Source organism: Ambystoma mexicanum, chromosome 2q (assembly GCF_040938575.1).
Source record: "Ambystoma mexicanum isolate Mex_15411 chromosome 2q, UKY_AmexF1_1, whole genome shotgun sequence".
Lineage (NCBI taxonomy): Eukaryota > Metazoa > Chordata > Amphibia > Caudata > Ambystomatidae > Ambystoma > Ambystoma mexicanum.
In genome coordinates, this window is record NC_090924.1 from 725948955 (window position 1) to 725974167 (window position 25213).

Here is a 25213-nt window from a genome sequence, read left to right on the forward strand (position 1 = left end):
GTTTTCCTTGGTGGCTTGGACACACAAGGCCCATGATCTGTATGGTGTGCCCGTCTGCAGAGAGTGTGAAATTCAGCTGTGAAAACAGACTTGGGGTTACTTGTGTTTTAGACTTTCCCCTTGGCACCCAAGTAGGTTCACCACACACATGTGAGATACCATTTTCATCGGGACACCTGTGGGAACGCGGGACAGTAAGTCATGTGTTGTTGGCAGCGTGTTTCGATGGATGAGCTGAGTGAAATGTGCAGAAAATGTGTATTTTTCCCCACATTTCGGATTTTGCGGGGGTGTCTGGGTAATACATTTTTGGCCGATTTGCGCAAATCATACCTCTGCGGATACCCACAGGTGTCCTCTTTTCGGAAATGGATGGGGTTCCCTATTTTCCTTGGTGGCTTGGACACCCAAGGCCCATATCTGTATGGTGTGCCTGTCTGCAGAGAGTGTGAAATTCAGGTGTGAAAACAGACTTGGGGTTACTTGTGTTTTAGGTTTTCCCCATGGCGTCCAGGTAGGTGCACCCACACATGTCAGGTACCGTTTTCATCGGGAAACCCGTGGGAATGCGGGACGGTAGGCCATGTGTTGTTGGCAGCGTGTTTCGATGGGTGAGCCAAGTGAAATGTTCGGAAAATGCATTTTTCCCCCACATTTCGGACTTTGCAGGGGTGCCTGGATAATAAATTCTGGACCGATCTGGACAAATCATACCTCTGCAGATTCCCACAGGTGTCCTCTTTTCGGAAATGGATGGGGTTCCCTGTTTTCCTTGGTGGCTTGGACACCCAAGGCCCATATCTGTATGGTGTGCCCGTCTGCAGAGAGGGTGAAATTCAGGTCTGAAAACAGACTTGGGGTTACTTGTGTTTTAGGCTTTCTCCTTGGCACCCAGGTAGGTTCACCCACACATGTGAGATAGCATTTTCATTGGGACACCTGTGGGAATGCAGCACGGTAGGCCATGTGTTGTTGGCAGTGTGTTTCAATGGGTGAGCCGAGTGAAATGTGCGGAAAATGCGTTTTCTTCCCACATTTCGGAATTTGCGGGTGGTTCTGTGTAATAAATTCTGGGCCGATTTGTGGAAATCATACCTCTGTGGATTCCCACGGGTGTCCTCTTTTCAGAAATGCATGGGGTTCCCTGTTTTCCTTGGTGGCTTGGACACCCGAGGCCCATATCTGTATGTTGTGCCTGTCTGCAGAGAGTGTGAAATTCAGGTGTGAAAACAGACTTGGGGTTACTTGTGTTTTAGGCTTTCCCCTTGGCGCCCAGGTAGGTTCACCACACACATGTGAGATACCATTTTCATCTGGACACCTATGGGAACGCGGGACGGTAGGCCATGTGTTGTTGGCAGCGTGTTTCGATGGGTGAGCCAAGTGAAATGTGCAGTTTTTCCCCCACATTTCGGACTTTGCGGGGGTGTCTGGGTAATACATTCTTGACCAATTTGGGAAAATCATACCTCTGCAGATCCCCACAGGTGTCCTCTTTTCAGAAATGCATGGGGTTCCCTGTTTTCCTTGGTGGCTTGGACACACAAGGCCCATGATCTGTATGGTGTGCCCGTCTGCAGAGAGTGTGAAATTCAGCTGTGAAAACAGACTTGGGGTTACTTGTGTTTTAGACTTTCCCCTTGGCACCCAAGTAGGTTCACCACACACACATGAGATACCATTTTCATCGGGACACCTGTGGGAATGCAGGACGGTAGGCCATGTGTTGTTGGCAGCGTGCTTCGATCGATGAGCCAAGTGAAATGTGCAGATAATGTGTTTTTTCCCCACATTTTGGATTTTGCAAGGGTGTCTGGCTAATACATTTTGGGCCGATTTGCGCAAATCATACCTCTGCGGATTCCCACAGGTGTCCTCTTTTTGGAAATGGATGGGGTTGCCTGTTTTCTTTGGTGGCTTGGACACTCGAGGCCCATATCTGTATGGTGTGCATATCTGCTGAGAGTGTGAAATTCAGGTGTGAAAACAGACTTGGGGTTACTTGTGTTTTAGGCTTTCCCTTTGGCGCCCAGGTAGGTGCACCCACACATGTGAGGTACCATTTTCATCGGGACACCTGTGGGAACGCGGGACAGTAGGCCATGTGTTGTTGTCAGTATGTATCGATGGGTGAGCCAAGTGAAATGTGCGGAAAATGCATTTTTTTCCCACATTTCGGACTTTGCGGGTGTGTCTGTGTAATAAATTCTGGGCCGATTTGCGCAAATCATACCTCTTCAGATTCCCACGGGTGTCCTCTTTTAGGAAATGCATGGGGTTCCTTGTTTTGCTTGGTGGCTTGGACACCCGAGGCCCATATCTGTATGGTGTCCCCGTCTGCAGAGAGTGTGAAATTCGGGTGTGAAAACAGACTTGGGGTTACTTGTGTTTTAGACTTTCCCCTTGGCACCCACGTAGGTTCACCACACACATGTGAGATACCATTTTCATCGGGACACCTGTGGGAACGCGGGACAGTAAGTCATGTGTTGTTGGCAGCGTGTTTCGATGGATGAGCTGAGTGAAATGTGCAGAAAATGTGTATTTTTCCCCACATTTCGGATTTTGCGGGGGTGTCTGGGTAATACATTTTTGGCCGATTTGCGCAAATCATACCTCTGCGGATACCCACAGGTGTCCTCTTTTCGGAAATGGATGGGGTTCCCTATTTTCCTTGGTGGCTTGGACACCCAAGGCCCATATCTGTATGGTGTGCCTGTCTGCAGAGAGTGTGAAATTCAGGTGTGAAAACAGACTTGGGGTTACTTGTGTTTTAGGTTTTCCCCATGGCGTCCAGGTAGGTGCACCCACACATGTCAGGTACCGTTTTCATCGGGAAACCCGTGGGAATGCGGGACGGTAGGCCATGTGTTGTTGGCAGCGTGTTTCGATGGGTGAGCCAAGTGAAATGTTCGGAAAATGCATTTTTCCCCCACATTTCGGACTTTGCAGGGGTGCCTGGATAATAAATTCTGGACCGATCTGGACAAATCATACCTCTGCAGATTCCCACAGGTGTCCTCTTTTCGGAAATGGATGGGGTTCCCTGTTTTCCTTGGTGGCTTGGACACCCAAGGCCCATATCTGTATGGTGTGCCCGTCTGCAGAGAGGGTGAAATTCAGGTCTGAAAACAGACTTGGGGTTACTTGTGTTTTAGGCTTTCTCCTTGGCACCCAGGTAGGTTCACCCACACATGTGAGATAGCATTTTCATTGGGACACCTGTGGGAATGCAGCACGGTAGGCCATGTGTTGTTGGCAGTGTGTTTCAATGGGTGAGCCGAGTGAAATGTGCGGAAAATGCGTTTTCTTCCCACATTTCGGAATTTGCGGGTGGTTCTGTGTAATAAATTCTGGGCCGATTTGTGGAAATCATACCTCTGTGGATTCCCACGGGTGTCCTCTTTTCAGAAATGCATGGGGTTCCCTGTTTTCCTTGGTGGCTTGGACACCCGAGGCCCATATCTGTATGTTGTGCCTGTCTGCAGAGAGTGTGAAATTCAGGTGTGAAAACAGACTTGGGGTTACTTGTGTTTTAGGCTTTCCCCTTGGCGCCCAGGTAGGTTCACCACACACATGTGAGATACCATTTTCATCTGGACACCTATGGGAACGCGGGACGGTAGGCCATGTGTTGTTGGCAGCGTGTTTCGATGGGTGAGCCAAGTGAAATGTGCAGTTTTTCCCCCACATTTCGGACTTTGCGGGGGTGTCTGGGTAATACATTCTTGACCAATTTGGGAAAATCATACCTCTGCAGATCCCCACAGGTGTCCTCTTTTCAGAAATGCATGGGGTTCCCTGTTTTCCTTGGTGGCTTGGACACACAAGGCCCATGATCTGTATGGTGTGCCCGTCTGCAGAGAGTGTGAAATTCAGCTGTGAAAACAGACTTGGGGTTACTTGTGTTTTAGACTTTCCCCTTGGCACCCAAGTAGGTTCACCACACACACATGAGATACCATTTTCATCGGGACACCTGTGGGAATGCAGGACGGTAGGCCATGTGTTGTTGGCAGCGTGCTTCGATCGATGAGCCAAGTGAAATGTGCAGATAATGTGTTTTTTCCCCACATTTTGGATTTTGCAAGGGTGTCTGGCTAATACATTTTGGGCCGATTTGCGCAAATCATACCTCTGCGGATTCCCACAGGTGTCCTCTTTTTGGAAATGGATGGGGTTGCCTGTTTTCTTTGGTGGCTTGGACACTCGAGGCCCATATCTGTATGGTGTGCATATCTGCTGAGAGTGTGAAATTCAGGTGTGAAAACAGACTTGGGGTTACTTGTGTTTTAGGCTTTCCCTTTGGCGCCCAGGTAGGTGCACCCACACATGTGAGGTACCATTTTCATCGGGACACCTGTGGGAACGCGGGACAGTAGGCCATGTGTTGTTGTCAGTATGTATCGATGGGTGAGCCAAGTGAAATGTGCGGAAAATGCATTTTTTTCCCACATTTCGGACTTTGCGGGTGTGTCTGTGTAATAAATTCTGGGCCGATTTGCGCAAATCATACCTCTTCAGATTCCCACGGGTGTCCTCTTTTAGGAAATGCATGGGGTTCCTTGTTTTGCTTGGTGGCTTGGACACCCGAGGCCCATATCTGTATGGTGTCCCCGTCTGCAGAGAGTGTGAAATTCGGGTGTGAAAACAGACTTGGGGTTACTTGTGTTTTAGACTTTCCCCTTGGCACCCACGTAGGTTCACCACACACATGTGAGATACCATTTTCATCGGGACACCTGTGGGAACGCGGGACAGTAAGTCATGTGTTGTTGGCAGCGTGTTTCGATGGATGAGCTGAGTGAAATGTGCAGAAAATGTGTTTTTTTCCCCACATTTTGGATTTTGCAAGGGTGTCTGGGTAATACATTTTGGGCCGATTTGCGCAAATCATACCTCTGCGGATACCCACAGGTGTCCTCTTTTCGGAAATGGATGGGGTTCCCTATTTTCTTAGGTGGCTTGGACACCCAAGGCCCATATCTGTATGGTGTGCCTGTCTGCAGAGAGTGTGAAATTCAGGTGTGAAAACAGACTTGGGGTTACTTGTGTTTTAGGTTTTCCCCATGGCGCCCAGGTAGGTGCACCCACACATGTCAGGTACCGTTTTCATCGGGACACCCGTGGGAATGCAGGACGGTAGGCCATGTGTTGTTGGCAGCGTGTTTCGATGGGTGAGCCAAGTGAAATGTTCGGAAAATGCATTTTCCCCCCACATTTCGGACTTTGCGGGGGTGTCTGGATAATAAATTCTGGACCGATCTGGACAAATCATACCTCTGCAGATTCCCACAGATGTACTCTTTTCGGAAATGGATGGGGTTCCCTGTTTTCCTTGGTGGCTTGGACACTCAAGGCCCATATCTGTATGGTGTGGCCGTCTGCAGAGAGTGTGAAATTCAGGTGTGAAAACAGACTTGGGGTACTTGTGTTTTAGGCTTTCTCCTTGGCACCCAGGTAGGTTCACCCACACATGTGAGATACTATTTTCATTGGGACACCTGTGGGAACGCAGCACGGTAGGCCATGTGCTGTTGGCAGTGTGTTTCGATGGGTGAGCCGAGTGAAATGTGCGGAAAATGCGTTTTCTTCCCACATTTCGGAATTTGCCGCTGTGTCTGTGTAATAAATTCTTGGCCGATTTGCGCAAATCATACCTCTGCAGATTCCCACGGGTGTCCTCTTTTAGGAAATGCCTGGGGTTCCCTGTTTTGCTTGGTGGCTTGGACACCTGAGGCCCATATCTGTATGGTTTGCCCGTCTGCAGAGAATGTGAAATTCAGGTGTGAAAACAGACTTGGGGTTACTTGTGTTTTAGGCTTTCCCCTTGGCGCCCAGGTAGGGGCACCCACACATGTGATGTACGGTTTTCATCGGGACACCTGTGGGAATGCAGGAAGGTAGGCCATGTGTTGTTGGCAGCGTGTTTCGATCGGTGAGCCAAGTGAAATGTGCAGAAAATGTGTTTTTTTCCCCACATTTTGGATTTTGCAAGGGTGTCTGGGTAATACATTTTGGGCCGATTTGCGCAAATCATACCTCTGTGGATTCCCACAGGTGTCCTCTTTTTGGAAATGGATGGGGTTGCCTGTTTTCTTTGGTGGCTTGGACACTCGAGGCCCATATCTGTATGGTGTGCCCGTCTGCAGAGAGTGTGAAATTCAGGTGTGAAAACAGACTTGGGGTTACTTGTGTTTTAGGCTTTCCCCTTGGCACCCAGGTAGGTGCACCCACACATGTGAGGTACCATTTTCATCGGGACACCTGTGGGAACGCGGGACGGTAGGCCATGTGTTGTTGTCAGCGTGTTTCGATGGGTGAGCCAAGTGAAATGTGCGGAAAATGCATTTTTTTCCAACATTACAGACTTTGTGTGGGTGTCTGGGTAATAAATTCTGGGCCGATTTGCACAAATCATACCTCTGCGGATTCCCACGGGTGTCTTCTTTTTGGAAATGAATGGGGTTCCCTGTTTTCCTTGGTGGATTGGACAAGCGGGACCCATGTCTGTATGGTGTGCCCGTCTGCAGAGAGTGTGAAATTCAGGTGTGAAAACAGACTTGGGGTTATTTGTGTTTTAGGCTTTCCTCTTGGCACCCAGGTACGTGCACCCACACATGTGAGGTACCGTTTTCATCCGGACACCTGTGGGAAGGCGGGACGATAGGCCATGTGTTGTTGGCAGCGTGTTTCGATGGGTGAGCCGAGTGAAATGTGCGGAAATGCATTTTTTTTCCCCACATTTCTGAATTTGCGGGGGTGTCTGGGTAATAAATTCTGGGCCGATTTGCACAAATCATACCTCTGCGGATTCCCACAGGTGTCCTCTTTTCGGAAATGCAAGGGGTTCCCTGATTTCCTTGGTGGCTTGAACACCCGAGGCCCATATCTGTATGGTGGCGCATCTGCAGAGAGTGTGAAATTCAGGTGTGAAAACAGACTTGGGGTTACTTGTGTTTTAGGCTTTCCCCTTGGCGCCCATGCAGGTTCACCCACACATGTGTGGTACCATTTTCATGGAGACACCTGTGGGAACATGGGACGGTAGGCCATGTGTTGTTGGCAGTGTGTTTCGATGGGTGAGCCAAGTGAAATGTGCGGAAAATGCGTTTTTCCCCCACATTTCGGACTTTGCGGGGGTGTCTGGGTAATAAATTCTGGACCGATTTGGGAAAATCATACTTTCTAGATTCCCACGGGTGTCCTCTTTTTGGAAATGCATGGGGTTCCCTGTTTTCCTTGGTGGCTTGAACACCCAAGGCCCGCATTTGTATGGTGTGCCCGTCTGCAGAGAGTGTGAAATTCAGGTGTGAAAACAGACTTGGGGTTACTTGTGTTTTAGGTTTTCCCCATGCGCCCAGGTAGGTGCACCCACACATGTGAGGTACCGTTTTCATTGGTACACCTGTGGGAATGCGGGACGGTAGGCCATGTGTTGTTTGGCAGCGTGTCTCGATGGGTGCGCCAAGTGAAATGTGCAGAAAATCCGTTTCCCCCCCCCCATTTTGCACTTTGCGGTGGTGTCTGGGTAATAAATTCTGGACCGATTTGCGCAAATCATACCTCTGCAGATTCCCACGGGTGTCCTCTTTTCATAAATGCATGGGGTTCCATGTTTTCCTTGGTGGCTTGGACACCCAAGGCCCGCATTTGTATGGTGTGCCCATCTGCAGAGAGTGTGAAATTCAGGTGTGAAAACAGACTTGGGTTTTTTTGTGTTTTAGGCTTTCCCCTTGGCACCCAGGTAGGTTCACCCACACATGTGAGATACCATTTTCATTGGGACACCTGTGGGAACGTGGGACGGTAGGCCATGTGTTGTTGGCTGCGTGTTTCGATGGGTGAGCCAAGTGAAATGTGCAGTTTTTACCCCACATTTCGGAATGTGCGGGGGTGTCTGGCTAATAAATTCTTGGCCGATTTGTGAAAATCATACGTCTGCGGATTCCCACGGGTGTCCTCTTTTCGGAAATGCATGGGGTTCCCTGTTTTTCTTGGTGCCTTGGAAACCCGAGGCCCATATCTGTATGGTGTGCCCGTCTGCAGAGAGTGTGAAATTCAGGTGTGAAAACAGACTTGGGGTCACTTGTGTTTTAGGTTCTCCCCATGGCACCCAGGTATGTGCACCCACACATGTGAGGTACCGTTTTCATCGGGAAACCTGTGGGAATGCGGGACGGTAGGCCATGTGTTGTTGGCAGTGTGTTTTGATGGGTGAGCCAAGTGAAATGTGCAGTTTTTCCCCCACATTTCGGACTTTGCGGGGGTGTCTGGGTAATACATTCTTGACCAATTTGGGAAAATCATACCTCTGCAGATCCCCACAGGTGTCCTCTTTTCAGAAATGCATGGGGTTCCCTGTTTTCCTTGGTGGCTTGGACACACAAGGCCCATGATCTGTATGGTGTGCCCGTCTGCAGAGAGTGTGAAATTCAGCTGTGAAAACAGACTTGGGGTTACTTGTGTTTTAGACTTTCCCCTTGGCACCCAAGTAGGTTCACCACACACATGTGAGATACCATTTTCATCGGGACACCTGTGGGAACGCGGGACAGTAAGTCATGTGTTGTTGCCAGCGTGTTTCGATGGATGAGCTGATTGAAATGTGCAGAAAATGTGTATTTTTCCCCACATTTCGGATTTTGCGGGGGTGTCTGGGTAATACATTTTTGGCCGATTTGCGCAAATCATACCTCTGCGGATACCCACAGGTGTCCTCTTTTCAGAAATGGATGGGGTTCCCTATTTTCCTTGGTGGCTTGGACACCCAAGGCCCATATCTGTATGGTGTGCCTGTCTGCAGAGAGTGTGAAATTCAGGTGTGAAAACAGACTTGGGGTTACTTGTGTTTTAGGTTTTCCCCATGGCGTCCAGGTAGGTGCACCCACACATGTCAGGTACCGTTTTCATCGGGAAACCCGTGGGAATGCGGGACGGTAGGCCATGTGTTGTTGGCAGCGTGTTTCGATGGGTGAGCCAAGTGAAATGTTCGGAAAATGCATTTTTCCCCCACATTTCGGACTTTGCAGGGGTGCCTGGATAATAAATTCTGGACCGATCTGGACAAATCATACCTCTGCAGATTCCCACAGGTGTCCTCTTTTCGGAAATGGATGGGGTTCCCTGTTTTCCTTGGTGGCTTGGACACCCAAGGCCCATATCTGTATGGTGTGCCCGTCTGCAGAGAGGGTGAAATTCAGGTCTGAAAACAGACTTGGGGTTACTTGTGTTTTAGGCTTTCTCCTTGGCACCCAGGTAGGTTCACCCACACATGTGAGATAGCATTTTCATTGGGACACCTGTGGGAATGCAGCACGGTAGGCCATGTGTTGTTGGCAGTGTGTTTCAATGGGTGAGCCGAGTGAAATGTGCGGAAAATGCGTTTTCTTCCCACATTTCGGAATTTGCGGGTGGTTCTGTGTAATAAATTCTTGGCCGATTTGCGCAAATCATACCTCTGCAGATTCCCACGGGTGTCCTCTTTTAGGAAATGCATTGGGTTCCCTTTTTTGCTTGGTGGCTTGGACACCTGAGGCCCATATCTGTATGGTGTGCCCGTCTGCAGAGAATGTGAAATTCAGGTGTGAAAACAGACTTGGGGTTACTTGTGTTTTAGGCTTTCCCCTTGACACCCAGGTAGGGGCACCCACACATGTGAGGTACGGTTTTCATCGGGACACCTGTGGGAACGTGGGACAGTAGGCCATGTGTTGTTGGCAGCGTGCTTCGATCGATGAGCCAAGTGAAATGTGCAGATAATGTGTTTTTTTCCCCACATTTTGGATTTTGCAAGGGTGTCTGGATAATACATTTTGGGCCGATTTGCGCAAATCATACCTCTGCGGATTCCCACAGGTGTCCTCTTTTTGGAAATGGATGGGGTTGCCTGTTTTCTTTGGTGGCTTGGACACTCGAGGCCCATATCTGTATGGTGTGCATATCTGCAGAGAGTGTGAAATTCAGGTGTGAAAACAGACTTGGGGTTACTTGTGTTTTAGGCTTTCCCTTTGGCGCCCAGGTAGGTGCACCCACACATGTGAGGTACCATTTTCATCCGGACACCTATGGGAACGTGGGACAGTAGGCCATGTGTTGTTGTCAGTATGTATCGATGGGTGAGCCAAGTGAAATGTGCGGAAAATGCATTTTTTTCCCACATTTCGGACTTTGCGTGGGTGTCTGGGTAATACATTCTGGGCCGATTTGTGGAAATCATACCTCTGTGGATTCCCACGGGTGTCCTCTTTTCAGAAATGCATGGGGTTCCCTGTTTTCCTTGGTGGCTTGGACACCCGAGGCCCATATCTGTATGTTGTGCCTGTCTGCAGAGAGTGTGAAATTCAGGTGTGAAAACAGACTTGGGGTTACTTGTGTTTTAGGCTTTCCCCTTGGCGCCCAGGTAGGTGCACCCACACATGTGAGGTACCGTTTTCATCGTTACACCTATGGGAACGCGGGACGGTAGGCCATGTGTTGTTGGCAGCGTGTTTCGATGGGTGAGCCGAGTGAAATGTGCGGAAAATGCATTTTTTTCCCACATTTCTGAATTTGCGGGGGTGCCTGGGTAATAAATTCTGGGCCGATTTGCACAAATCATACCTCTGCGGATTCCCACAGGTGTCTTCTTTTCGGAAATGCATGGGGTTCCCTGTTTCCTTGGTGGCTTAGACACCCGAGGCCCATATCTGTATGGTGTGTGCGTGTGCAGAGAGTGTGAAATTCAGGTGCGAAAACAGTCCTGGGGTTACTTGTGTTTTAGGCTTTCCCCATGGCGCCCAGGTAGGTGCACCCACACATGTCAGGTACCGTTTTCATCGGGATACCCGTGGGAATGGGGGACGATAGGCCATGTGTTGTTGGCAGCGTGTTTCGATGGGTGAGCCAAGTGAAATGTTCGGAAAATGCATTTTTCCCCCACATTTCGGACTTTGCAGGGGTGTCTGGATAATAAATTCTGGACCGATCTGGACAAATCATACCTCTGCAGATTCCCACAGGTGTCCTCTTTTCGGAAATAGATGGGGTTCCCTGTTTTCCTTGGTGGCTTGGACACCCAAGGCCCATATCTGTATGGTGTGCCCGTCTGCAGAGAGGGTGAAATTCAGTTGTGAAAACAGACTTGGGGTTACTTGTTTTTTAGGCTTTCTACTTGGCACCCAGGTAGGTTCACCCACACATGTGAGATACCATTTTCATTGGGACACCTGTGGGAACGCAGCACGGTAGGCCATGTGTTGTTGGCAGTGTGTTTCGATGGGTGAGCCGAGTGAAATGTGCAGTTTTTCCCCCACATTTCGGACTTTGCGGGGGTGTCTGGGTAATACATTCTTGACCAATTTGGGAAAATCATACCTCTGCAGATCCCCACAGGTGTCCTCTTTTCAGAAATGCATGGGGTTCCCTGTTTTCCTTGGTGGCTTGGACACACAAGGCCCATGATCTGTATGGTGTGCCCGTCTGCAGAGAGTGTGAAATTCAGCTGTGAAAACAGACTTGGGGTTACTTGTGTTTTAGACTTTCCCCTTGGCACCCAAGTAGGTTCACCACACACATGTGAGATACCATTTTCATCGGGACACCTGTGGGAACGCGGGACAGTAAGTCATGTGTTGTTGCCAGCGTGTTTCGATGGATGAGCTGATTGAAATGTGCAGAAAATGTGTATTTTTCCCCACATTTCGGATTTTGCGGGGGTGTCTGGGTAATACATTTTTGGCCGATTTGCGCAAATCATACCTCTGCGGATACCCACAGGTGTCCTCTTTTCAGAAATGGATGGGGTTCCCTATTTTCCTTGGTGGCTTGGACACCCAAGGCCCATATCTGTATGGTGTGCCTGTCTGCAGAGAGTGTGAAATTCAGGTGTGAAAACAGACTTGGGGTTACTTGTGTTTTAGGTTTTCCCCATGGCGTCCAGGTAGGTGCACCCACACATGTCAGGTACCGTTTTCATCGGGAAACCCGTGGGAATGCGGGACGGTAGGCCATGTGTTGTTGGCAGCGTGTTTCGATGGGTGAGCCAAGTGAAATGTTCGGAAAATGCATTTTTCCCCCACATTTCGGACTTTGCAGGGGTGCCTGGATAATAAATTCTGGACCGATCTGGACAAATCATACCTCTGCAGATTCCCACAGGTGTCCTCTTTTCGGAAATGGATGGGGTTCCCTGTTTTCCTTGGTGGCTTGGACACCCAAGGCCCATATCTGTATGGTGTGCCCGTCTGCAGAGAGGGTGAAATTCAGGTCTGAAAACAGACTTGGGGTTACTTGTGTTTTAGGCTTTCTCCTTGGCACCCAGGTAGGTTCACCCACACATGTGAGATAGCATTTTCATTGGGACACCTGTGGGAATGCAGCACGGTAGGCCATGTTTTGTTGGCAGTGTGTTTCAATGGGTGAGCCGAGTGAAATGTGCGGAAAATGCGTTTTCTTCCCACATTTCGGAATTTGCGGGTGGTTCTGTGTAATAAATTCTTGGCCGATTTGCGCAAATCATACCTCTGCAGATTCCCACGGGTGTCCTCTTTTAGGAAATGCATTGGGTTCCCTTTTTTGCTTGGTGGCTTGGACACCTGAGGCCCATATCTGTATGGTGTGCCCGTCTGCAGAGAATGTGAAATTCAGGTGTGAAAACAGACTTGGGGTTACTTGTGTTTTAGGCTTTCCCCTTGACACCCAGGTAGGGGCACCCACACATGTGAGGTACGGTTTTCATCGGGACACCTGTGGGAACGTGGGACAGTAGGCCATGTGTTGTTGGCAGCGTGCTTCGATCGATGAGCCAAGTGAAATGTGCAGATAATGTGTTTTTTTCCCCACATTTTGGATTTTGCAAGGGTGTCTGGATAATACATTTTGGGCCGATTTGCGCAAATCATACCTCTGCGGATTCCCACAGGTGTCCTCTTTTTGGAAATGGATGGGGTTGCCTGTTTTCTTTGGTGGCTTGGACACTCGAGGCCCATATCTGTATGGTGTGCATATCTGCAGAGAGTGTGAAATTCAGGTGTGAAAACAGACTTGGGGTTACTTGTGTTTTAGGCTTTCCCTTTGGCGCCCAGGTAGGTGCACCCACACATGTGAGGTACCATTTTCATCCGGACACCTGTGGGAACGTGGGACAGTAGGCCATGTGTTGTTGTCAGTATGTATCGATGGGTGAGCCAAGTGAAATGTGCGGAAAATGCATTTTTTTCCCACATTTCGGACTTTGCGTGGGTGTCTGGGTAATACATTCTGGGCCGATTTGTGGAAATCATACCTCTGTGGATTCCCACGGGTGTCCTCTTTTCAGAAATGCATGGGGTTCCCTGTTTTCCTTGGTGGCTTGGACACCCGAGGCCCATATCTGTATGTTGTGCCTGTCTGCAGAGAGTGTGAAATTCAGGTGTGAAAACAGACTTGGGGTTACTTGTGTTTTAGGCTTTCCCCTTGGCGCCCAGGTAGGTGCACCCACACATGTGAGGTACCGTTTTCATCGTTACACCTATGGGAACGCGGGACGGTAGGCCATGTGTTGTTGGCAGCGTGTTTCGATGGGTGAGCCGAGTGAAATGTGCGGAAAATGCATTTTTTTCCCACATTTCTGAATTTGCGGGGGTGCCTGGGTAATAAATTCTGGGCCGATTTGCACAAATCATACCTCTGCGGATTCCCACAGGTGTCTTCTTTTCGGAAATGCATGGGGTTCCCTGTTTCCTTGGTGGCTTAGACACCCGAGGCCCATATCTGTATGGTGTGTGCGTGTGCAGAGAGTGTGAAATTCAGGTGCGAAAACAGTCCTGGGGTTACTTGTGTTTTAGGCTTTCCCCATGGCGCCCAGGTAGGTGCACCCACACATGTCAGGTACCGTTTTCATCGGGATACCCGTGGGAATGGGGGACGATAGGCCATGTGTTGTTGGCAGCGTGTTTCGATGGGTGAGCCAAGTGAAATGTTCGGAAAATGCATTTTTCCCCCACATTTCGGACTTTGCAGGGGTGTCTGGATAATAAATTCTGGACCGATCTGGACAAATCATACCTCTGCAGATTCCCACAGGTGTCCTCTTTTCGGAAATAGATGGGGTTCCCTGTTTTCCTTGGTGGCTTGGACACCCAAGGCCCATATCTGTATGGTGTGCCCGTCTGCAGAGAGGGTGAAATTCAGTTGTGAAAACAGACTTGGGGTTACTTGTTTTTTAGGCTTTCTACTTGGCACCCAGGTAGGTTCACCCACACATGTGAGATACCATTTTCATTGGGACACCTGTGGGAACGCAGCACGGTAGGCCATGTGTTGTTGGCAGTGTGTTTCGATGGGTGAGCCGAGTGAAATGTGCGGAAAATGCCTTTTCTTCCCACATTTCGGAATTTGCGGGTGGTTCTGTGTAATAAATTCTTGGCCGATTTGCGCAAATCATACCTCTGCAGATTCCCACGGGTGTCCTCTTTTAGGAAATGCATGGGGTTCCCTGTTTTGCTTGGTGGCTTGGACACCTGAGGCCCATATCTGTATGGTGTGCCCGTCTGCAGAGAATGTGAAATTCAGGTGTGAAAACAGACTTGTGGTTACTTGTGTTTTAGGCTTTCCCCTTGACGCCCAGGTAGGGGCACCCACACATGTGAGGTACGGTTTTCATCGGGACACCTGTGGGAACGCGGGACAGTAGGCCATGTGTTGTTGTCTGCGTGTATCGATGGGTGAGCCAAGTGAAATGTGCGGAAAATGCATTTTTTTCCCACATTTCGGACTTTGCGTGGGTGTCTGGGTAATACATTCTGGGCTGATTTGTGGAAATCATATCTCTGTTGATTCCCACGGGTGTCCTCTTTTCAGAAATGCATGGGGTTCCCTGTTTTCCTTGGTGGCTTGGACACCCGAGGCCCATATCTGTATGGTGTGCCCGTCTCCAGAGAGTGTGAAATTCAGTTGTGAAAACAGACTTGGGGTTACTTGTGTTTTAGGCTTTCCCCTTGGCGCCCAGGTAGGTGCACCCACACATGTGAGGTATCGTTTTCATCCGGACACCTGTGGGAACGCGGAACGATAGGCCATGTGTTGTTGGCAGCGTGTTTCGATAGGTGAGCCGAGTGAAATGTGCGGAAAATGAATTTTTTTCCCACATTTCTGAATTTGCGGGGGTGCCTGGGTAATAAATTCTGGGCCGATTTGCACAAATCATACCTCTGCGGATTCCCACAGGTGTCTTCTTTTCGGAAATGCATGGGGTTCCCTGTTTTCCTTGGTGGCTTGGACACCGAGGCCCATATCTGTATGGTGTGCGCGTGTGCAGAGAGTGCGAAATTCAGGTGCGAAAACAGACCTGGGGTTACTTGTGTTTTAGGCTTTCCCCTTGGTGCCCAGGTAGGTGCACCCACACATGTGAGGTATCACTTTCATCGGTGCACCTTCGGGAACGGTGGATGGTAGGCCATGTGTTATTGTCAGCGTGCTTCAATGGGTGAGCCAAGTGAAATGTGCGGAAAATGCATTTTTTTCCCACATTTCGGACTTTGCGTGGGTGTCTGGTTAATACATTCTGGGCCGATTTGCGGAAATCATACCTTTGTGGATTCCCACGGGTGTCCTCATTTCGGAAATGCATGTGGTTCCCTGTTTTCCTTGGTGGCTTGGACACCCCAGGCCCATATCTGTATGGTGTCCCCGTCTGCAGAGAGTGTGAAATTCAGGTGTGAAAACAGACTTGGGGTTACTTGTGTTTTAGACTTTCCCCTTGGCACCCAGGTAGGTTCACCACACACATGTGAGATACCATTTTCATGGGGACACCTTTGGGAACGCGGGACATTAAGTCATGTGTTGTTGGCAGCGTGTTTCGATGGATGAGCTGAGTGAAATATGCAGAAAATGTGTTTTTTTCCCCACATTTTGGATTTTACAAGGGTGTTTGGGTAATACATTTTGGGCCGATTTGCGCAAATCATACCTCTGCGGATACCCACAGGTGTCCTCTTTTCGGAAATGGATGGGGTTCCCTATTTTCTTTGGTGGCTTGGACACGCAAGGCCCATATCTGTATGGTGTGCCTGTCTGCAGAGAGTGTGAAATTCAGGTGTGAAAACATACTTGGGGTTACTTGTGTTTTAGGTTTTCCCCATGGCGCCCAGGTAGGTGCACCCACACATGTCAGGTACCGTTTTCATCAGGACACCCGTGGGAATGCGGGACGGTAGGCCACGTGTTGTTGGCAGCGTGTTTCGATGGGTGAGCCGAGTGAAATGTGCGGAAAATTCATTTTTTTCCCACATTTCGGACTTTGCGAGTGTGTCTGTGTAATAAATTCTTGGCCGATTTGCGAAAATCATACGTCTGCGGATTCCCACTGGTGTCCTCTTTTTGGAAATGCATGGGGTTCCCTGTTTTCCTTGGTGGCTTGGAAACCAGAGGCCCATATCTGTATGGTGTGCCAGTCTGCAGAGATTGTGAAATTCAGGTGGAAAACAGACTTGGGGTTACTTGTGTTTTAGGTTTTCCCCATGACGCTCAGGTAGGTGTACCCACACATGTGAGGTACCGTTTTCATTGGGACACCTCTGGGAATGTGGGACGGTAGGCCATGTGTTGTTGGCAGCGTGTTTCGATGGGTGAGCCGAGTGAAATGTGCGGAAAATGCGTTTTTTTTCCCACATTTCAGACTTTGCGAGTGTGTCTGTGTAATAAATTCTGAGCTGATTTGCGCAAATCATACCTCTTCAGATTCCCACGGGTGTCCTCTTTTAGGAAATGCATGGGGTTCCTTGTTTTGCTTGGTGGCTTGGACACCCGAGGCCCATATCTGTATGGTGTCCCCATCTGCAGAGAGTGTGAAATTCAGGTGTGAAAACATTCTTGGGGTTACTTGTGTTTTAGGCTTTATCCTTGGCACCCAGGTAGGTCCACCCACACATGTGAGATACCATTTTCATCGGGAAACCTGTGGGAACACAGGACGGTAGACCATGTTTTGTTGGCAGCGTGTTTCAATGGTTGAGCCGAGTGAAATGTGTGGAAAATGCGTTTTTTTCCCACATTTCGAACTTTGCGGGTGTGTCTGTGTAATAAATTCTGGACCGATTTGGGCAAATCATACCTCTCTAGATTCCCAATGGGTGTCCTCTTTTCGGAAATGCATGGGGTTATCTGTTTTGCTTGGTGACTTGGACACCCGAGGCCCATATCTGTATGGTGGGCCTGTCTGCAGAGAGTGTGAAATTCAGGTGTGAAAACAGACTTGGGGTTACTTGTGTTTTAGGCTATCCCCTTGGTGCCCAGGTAGGTGCACCCACACATGTGAGGTACCGTTTTCATCGGGATACCTATGGGAATGCGGGACGGTAGGCCATGTGTTGTTGTTAGCGTGTTTCGATGTGTGAGCCGAGTGAAATGTGCGGAAAATGCATTTTTTTCCCACATTTCGGACTTTGCGGGGGTGTCTGGTTAATACATTCCTATCCGATTTGCCGAAATCATACCTCTGCGGATTACTAGGGGTGTCCTCTTTTCGGAAATGCATGGGGCTCCTTGTTTTCCTTGGTGGCTTGGACCCCCGAGGCCCATATCTGTATGGTGTGCCCGTCTGCAGAGAGTGTGAAAATCAAGTGTGAAAACAGACTTGGGGTTACTTGTGTTTTAGGCTTTACCCTTGGCGCCCAGGTAGGTGCACCCACACATGTGAGGTACCGTTTTCATCAGGACACCTGTGGAAACGCTTGAAAGTAGGTCATGTGTTGTTGGCAGTGTGTTTCGATGGGTGTGCCGAGTGAAATGTGCGGAAAATTCATTTTTTTCCCACATTTCAGACGTTGCGAGGGTGCCTGGGTAATACATTCTGGGCTGATTTGTGCAAATCATACCTCTGTGGATTCCCACGGGTGTCCTCTTTTCGGAAATGCATAGGGTTCCCTGTTTTCCTTGGTGGCTTGGAAACACGAGGCCCATATCTGTATGGTGTGCCCGTTTGCAGAGAGTGTGAAATTCAGGTGTGAAAACAGACTTGGGGTTACTTGTGTTTTAGGTTTTCCCCATGGCGCCCAGGTAGGTGCACCCACACATGTGAGGTACTGTTTTCATCAGTACACCTGTGGGAACGCAGGACAGTAGGCAATGTGTTGTTGGCAGCGTGTTTCGATGGGTGAGCCAAGCGAAATGTGCAGAAAATGTGTTTTCCCCCCACATTTCGGACTTTGCGGGTGTGTCTGTGTGATAAATTCTGTGCCGGTTTGCGCAAATCATACCTCTGAAGATTCCCACAGGTGTCCTCTTTTAGGAAATGCATGGGGTTCCTTGTTTTGCTTGGTGGCTTGGACACCCGAGGCCCATATCTGTATGGTGTGCCCGTCTGCAGAGAATGTGAAATTCAGGTGTGAAAACAGACTTGGGGTTACTTGTGTTTTAGGCTTTCCCCTTGGCGCCCAGGTAGGTGCACCCACACATGTGAGGTACCATTTTCATCGGGACACCTGTGGGAACGCGGGACGGTAGGCCATGTGTTGTTGTCAGCGTGTTTCGATGGGTGAGCCAAGTGAAATGTGCGGAAAATGCATTTTTTTCCAACATTACATACTTTGTGTGGGTGTCTGGGTAATAAATTCTGGGCCGATTTGCACAAATCATACCTCTGCGAATTCCCACGGGTGTCTTCTTTTCGTAAATGAATGGGATTCCCTGTTTTCCTTGGTGGATTGGAGAAGCGAGTCCCATGTCTGTATGGTCTGCCCGTCTGCAGAGAGTGTGAAATTCAGGTGTGAAAACAGACTTGGGGTTATTTGTGTTTTAGGCTTTCCCCTTGGCACCCAGGTACGTGCACCCACACATGTGAGGTACCGTTTTCATCCGGACACCTGTGGGAACGCGGGACGATAGGCCATGTGTTCTTGGCAGCGTGTTTCGATGGGTGCGCCGAGTGAAATGTGCGGAAATACATTTTTTTTTCCACATTTCTGAATTTGCGGGGGTGTCTGGGTAATAAATTCTGGACCGATTTGCACAAATCATACCTCTGCGGATTCCCACAGGTGTCCTCTTTTCGGAAATGCAAGGGGTTCCCTGATTTCCTTTCTGGCTTGGACACCCGAGGCCCATATCTGTATGGTGGCGCATCTGCAAAGAGTGTGAAATTCGGGTGTGAAAACAGACTTGGGGTTACTTGTGTTTTAGGCTTTCCCCTTGGCGACCAGGCAGGTTCACCCACACATGTGAGGTACCATTTTCATCGGGACACCTGTGGGAACATGGGACGGTAGGCCATGTTTTGTTGGCACTGTGTTTCGATGGGTGAGCCAAGTGAAATGTGCGGAAAATGCATTTTTCCCGCACATTTCGGACTTTGCGGGGATGTCTGGGTAATAAATTCTGTACCGATTTGGGAAAATCATACCTTTCTAGATTTCCACGGGTGTCTTCTTTTCGGAAATGCATGGGGTTCCCTGTTTTCCTTGGTGGCTTGGACACCCGAGGCCCATATCTGTATGGTGTGCGCGTGTGCAGAGAGTGTGAAATTCAGGTGCGAAAACAGACCTGGGGTTACTTATGTTTTAGGCTTTCCCCATGGCGCCCAGGTAGGTGCACCCACACATGTCAGGTACCATTTTCATCGGGATACCAGTGGGAATGGGGGACGGTAGGCCATGTGTTGTTGGCAGCGCGTTTCAATGGGTGAGCCAAGTGAAATGTTCGGAAAATGCATTTTTCCCCCTCATTTCGGACTTTGCAGGGGTGTCTGGATAATAAATTCTGGACCGATCTAGACAAATCATACCTCTGCAGATTCCCACAGGTGACTTCTTTTCGGAAATGGATGGGGTTCCCTGTTTTCCTTGGTGGCTTGGACACCCAAGGCCCATATCTGTATGGTGTGCCCGTCTGCAGAGAGGGTGAAATTCAGGTGTGAAAACAGACTTGGGGTTACTTGTGTTTTAGGCTTTCTCCTTGGCACCCAGGTAGGTTCACCAACACATGTGAGATACCATTTTCATTGGGACACCTGTGGGAACGCAGCACGGTAGGCCATGTGTTGTTGGCAGTGTGTTTCGATGGGTGAGCCGAGTGAAATGTGCAGAAAATGCGCTTTCTTCCCACATTTCGGAATTTGCGGGTGGTTCTGTGTAATAAATTCTTGGCCGATTTGCGCAAATCATACCTCTGCAGATTCCCACGGGTGTCCTCTTTTAGGAAATGCATGGGGTTCCCTGTTTTGCTTGGTGGCTTGGACACCTGAGGCCCATATCTGTATGGTGTGCCCGTCTGCAGAGAATGTGAAATTCAGGTGTGAAAACAGACTTCGGGTTACTTGTGTTTTAGGCTTTCCCCTTGACGCCCAGGTAGGCGCACCCACACATGTGAGGTACGGTTTTCATCGGGACACCTGTGGAAATGCAGGACGGTAGGCCATGTGTTGTTGGCAGCATGTTTCGATCGGTGAGCCAAGTGAAATGTGCAGAAAATGCGTTTTTTTCCCCACATTTTGGATTTTGCAAGGGTGTCTGGGTAATACATTTTGGGCCGATTTGCGCCAATCATACGTCTGCGGATTCCCACAGGTGTCCTCTTTTTGGAAATGGATGGAGTTGTCTGTTTTCTTTGGTGGCTTGGACACTCGAGGCCCATATTTGTATGGTGTGCCCATCTGCAGAGAGTGTGAAATTCAGGTGTGAAAACAGACTTGGGGTTACTTGTGTTTTAGGCTTTCCCTTTGGCGCCCAGGTGGGTGCACCCACAAATGTGAGGTACCATTTTCATCGGGACACCTGTGGGAACGCGGGATAGTAGGCCATGTGTTGTTGTCAGCGTGTATCGATGGGTGAGCCAAGTGAAATGTGCGGAAGATGCATTTTTTTCCCACATTTCGGACTTTGCGTGGGTGTCTGGGTAATACATTCTGGGCCGATTTGTGGAAATCATACCTCTGTGGATTCCCACGGGTGTCCTCTTTTCAGAAATGCATGGGGTTCCCTGTTTTCCTTGGTGGCTTGGACACCCAAGGCCAATATCTGTATGGTGTGTCTGTCTGCAGAGAGTTTGAAATTCAGGTGTGAAAACAGACTTGGGGTTACTTGTGTTTTAGGCTTTTCCCTTGGCGCCCAGGTAGGTGCACCCACACATGTGAGGCACCGTTTTCATCGGTACACCTATGGGAACGCGGGACGGTAGGCATGTGTTATTGGCAGCGTGTTTCGATGGGTGAGCCGAGTGAAATGTGCGGAAAATGCCTTTTTTCCCACATTTCAGACTTTGCGGGTGTGCCTGGGTAATAAATTCTGGGCCGATTTATGCAAATCATACCTCTGCGGATTCCCACGGGTGTCTTCTTTTCGTAAATGCATGGGGCTCCCTGTTTTCCTTGGTGGCTTGGACACCCGAGGCCCATATCTGTATGGTGTGCCCGTCTGCAGAGAGTGTGAAATTCAGTTGTGAAAACAGACTTGGGGTTACTTGTGTTTTAGGCTTTCCCCTTGGCGCACAGGTAGGTGCACCCACACATGTGAGGTATCGTTTTCACCCGGACACCTGTGGGAACGCGGAACGATAGGCCATGTGTTGTTGGCAGCGTGTTTCGATGGGTGAGCCGAGTGAAATGTGCGGAAAATGCATTTTTTTTCCCACATTTCTGAATTTGCGGGGGTGCCTGGGTAATAAATTCTGGGCCGATTTGCACAAATCATACCTCTGCGGATTCCCACAGGTGTCTTCTTTTCGGAAATGCATGGGGTTCCCTGTTTTCCTTGGTGGCTTGGACACCCGAGGCCCATATCTGTATGGTGTGCACGTGTGCAGAGAGTGCGAAATTCAGGTGCGAAAACAGACCTGGGGTTACTTGTGTTTTAGGCTTTCCCCTTGGTGCCCAGGTAGGTGCACCCACACATGTGAGGTACCACTTTCATCGGGGCACCTGTGGGAACGGTGGATGGTAGGCCATGTGTTATTGTCAGCGTGCTTCAATGGGTGAGCCAAGTGAAATGTGCGGAAAATGCATTTTTTTCCCACATTTCGGACTTTGCGTGGGTGTCTGGTTAATACATTCTGGGCCGATTTGCGGAAATCATACCTTGTGGATTCCCAGGGTTGTCCTCTTTTCAGAAATGCATGGGGTTCCCTATTTTCCTTGGTGGCTTGGACACCCGAGGCCCATATCTGTATGGTGTGCCCGTCTGCATAGAGTGTGAAATTCAAATGTGAAAACAGACTTGGGGTTACTTGTATTTTAGGCTTTCCTGTTGGCGCCCAGGTAGGTACACCCACACATGTGAGGTACCATTTTCATTGGGACACCTGTGGGAACGTGGGACAGTTGGCCATGTGTTGTTGGCAGCGTGTTTCGATGGGTGAGCTGAGTGAAATGTGCAGGAAATGTGTTTTTATTCCCACATTTCGGAATGTGCGGGGTTGTCTGGGTAATAAATTCTTGGACGATTTGCGAAAATCATACGTCTGCGGATTCCCACTGGAGTCCTCTTTTTGGAAATGCATGGGGTTCCCTGTTTTCCTTGGTGGCTTGGAAACCAGAGGCCAATATCTGTATGGTGTGCCTGTCTGCAGAGAGTGTGAAATTCAGGTGTGAAAACAGACTTGGGGTTACTTGTGTTTTAGGTTTTCCCCATGACGCCCAGGTAGGTGCACCCACACATGTGAGGTACCGTTTTCATTGGGACACCTGTGGGAATGTGGGACGGTAGGCCATGTGTTGTTGGCAGCGTGTTTCGATGGGTGAGCCAATTGAAATATGCGGAAAATGAGTTTTTCCCCCACATTTCGGACTTTGCGGGGGTGTCTGGGTAATACATTTGGGACCGATTTGGGAAAATCATACCTCTGCAGATTCCCACGGGTGTCCTCTTTTCGGAAATGCATGGGGTTCCTCGTTTTCCTTGGTGGCTTGGACACCCAAGGCCCATATCTGAATGGTGTGCCCGTCTGCAGAGAGTGTGAAATTCAGGTGTGAAAACAGACTTGGGGTTACTTGTGTTTTAGGCTTTCTCCTTGGCACCCAGGTAGGTTCACCCACACATGTGAGATACCATTTTCATTGGGACACCTGTGGAAACACAGCACGGTAGGCCATGTGTTCTTGGCAGTGTGTTTCGATGGGTGAGCCGAGTGAAATGTGCGGAAAATGCGTTTTCTTCCCACTTTTCGGACTTTGCGGGTGTGTCTGTGTAATAAATTCTTGGCTGATGTGCGCAAATCATACCTCTGCAGATTCCCACGGGTGTCCTCTTTTTGGAAATGCATGGGGTTCCCTGTTTTGCTTGGTGGCTTGGACACCTGAGGCCCATATCTGTATGGTGTGCCCGTCTGCAGAGAATGTGAAATTCAGGTGTGAAAACAGACTTGGGGTTACTTGTGTTTTAGGCTTTCTCCTTGGCACCCAGGTAGGTTCACCCACACATGTGAGATACCATTTTCATTGGGACACCTGTGGGAACGCAGCACGGTAGGCCATGTGTTGTTGGCAGTGTGTTTCGATGGGTGAGCCGAGTGAAATGTACGGAAAATGCGTTTTCTTCCCACATTTCGGAATTTGCGGGAGGTTCTGTGTAATAAATTCTTGGCCGATTTGCGCAAATCATACCTCTGCAGATTCCCACGGGTGTCCTCTTTTAGGAAATGCATGGGGTTCTCTGTTTTGCTTTCGTGGCTTCGACACCTGAGGCCCATATCTGTATGTTGTGCCCGTCTGCAGAGAATGTGAAATTCAGGTGTGAATACAGACTTGGGGTTACTTGTGTTTTAGGCTTTCCCCTTGACGCCCAGGTAGGGGCACCCACACATGTGAGGTACGGTTTTCATCGGGACACCTGTGGGAATGCAGGACGGTAGGCCATGTGTTTTTGGCAGCGTGTTTCGATCGGTGAGCCAAGTGAAATGTGCGGAAAGTGCATTTTTTTCCCACATTTCGGACTTTGCGTGGGTGTCTGGTTAATACATTCTGGGCCGATTTGCGGAAATCATACCTTTGTGGATTCCCACGGGTGTCCTCTTTTCAGAAATGCATGGGGTTCCCTATTTTCCTTGGTGGCATGGACACCCGAGGCCCATATCTGTATGGTTTGCCCGTCTGCAGAGAGTGTGAAATTCAAATGTGAAAACAGACTTGGGGTTACTTGTATTTTAGGCTTTCCCGTTGGCGCCCAGGTAGGTGCACCCACACATGTGAGGTACCATTTTCATTGGGACACCTGTGGGAACGTGGGACAGTTGGCCATGTGTTGTTGGCAGCGTGTTTCGATGGGTGTGCCGAGTGAAATGTGCGGAAAATGCTTTTTTTTCCCACATTTCAGACTTTGCGGGGGTGCCTGGGTAATACATTCTGGGGCGATTTGCGCAAATTATACCTCTGCGGATTCCCACGGGTGTCCTCGTTTCGGAAATGCATGTGGTTCCCTGTTTTCCTTGGTGGCTTGGACACCCAAGGCCCATATCTGTATGGTGTCCCCGTCTGCAGAGAGTGTGAAATTCAGGTGTGAAAACAGACTTGGGGTTACTTGTGTTTTAGACTTTCCCCTTGGCACCCAGGTAGGTTCACCACACACATGTGAGATACCATTTTCATGGGGACACCTGTGGGAACGCGGGACAGTAAGTCATGTGTTGTTGGCAGCGTGTTTCGATGGATGAGCTGAGTGAAATGTGCAGAAAATGTGTTTTTTTCCCCACATTTTGGATTTTGCAAGGGTGTCTGGGTAATACATTTTGGGCCGATTTGCGCAAATCATACCTCTGCGGATACCCACAGGTGTCCTCTTTTCGGAAATGGATGGGGTTCCCTATTTTCTTTGGTGGCTTGGACACCCAAGGCCCATATCTGTATGGTGTGCCTGTCTGCAGAGAGTGTGAAATTCAGGTGTGAAAACAGACTTGGGGTTACTTGTGTTTTAGGTTTTCCCCATGGCGCCCAGGTAGGTGCACCCACACATGTCAGGTACCGTTTTCATCGGGACACCCGTGGGAATGCGGGACGGTAGGCCATGTGTTGTTGGCAGCGTGTTTCGATGGGTGAGCCAAGTGAAATGTTTGGAAAATGCATTTTTCCCCCACATTTCGGACTTTGCAGGGGTGTCTGGATAATAAATTCTGGACCGATCTGGACAAATCATACCTCTGCAGATTCCCACAGGTGTCCTCTTTTCGGAAATGGATGGGGTTCCCTGTTTTCCTTGGTGGCTTGGACACCCAAGGCCCATATCTGTATGGTGTGCCCGTCTGCAGAGAGTGTGAAATTCAGGAGTGAAAA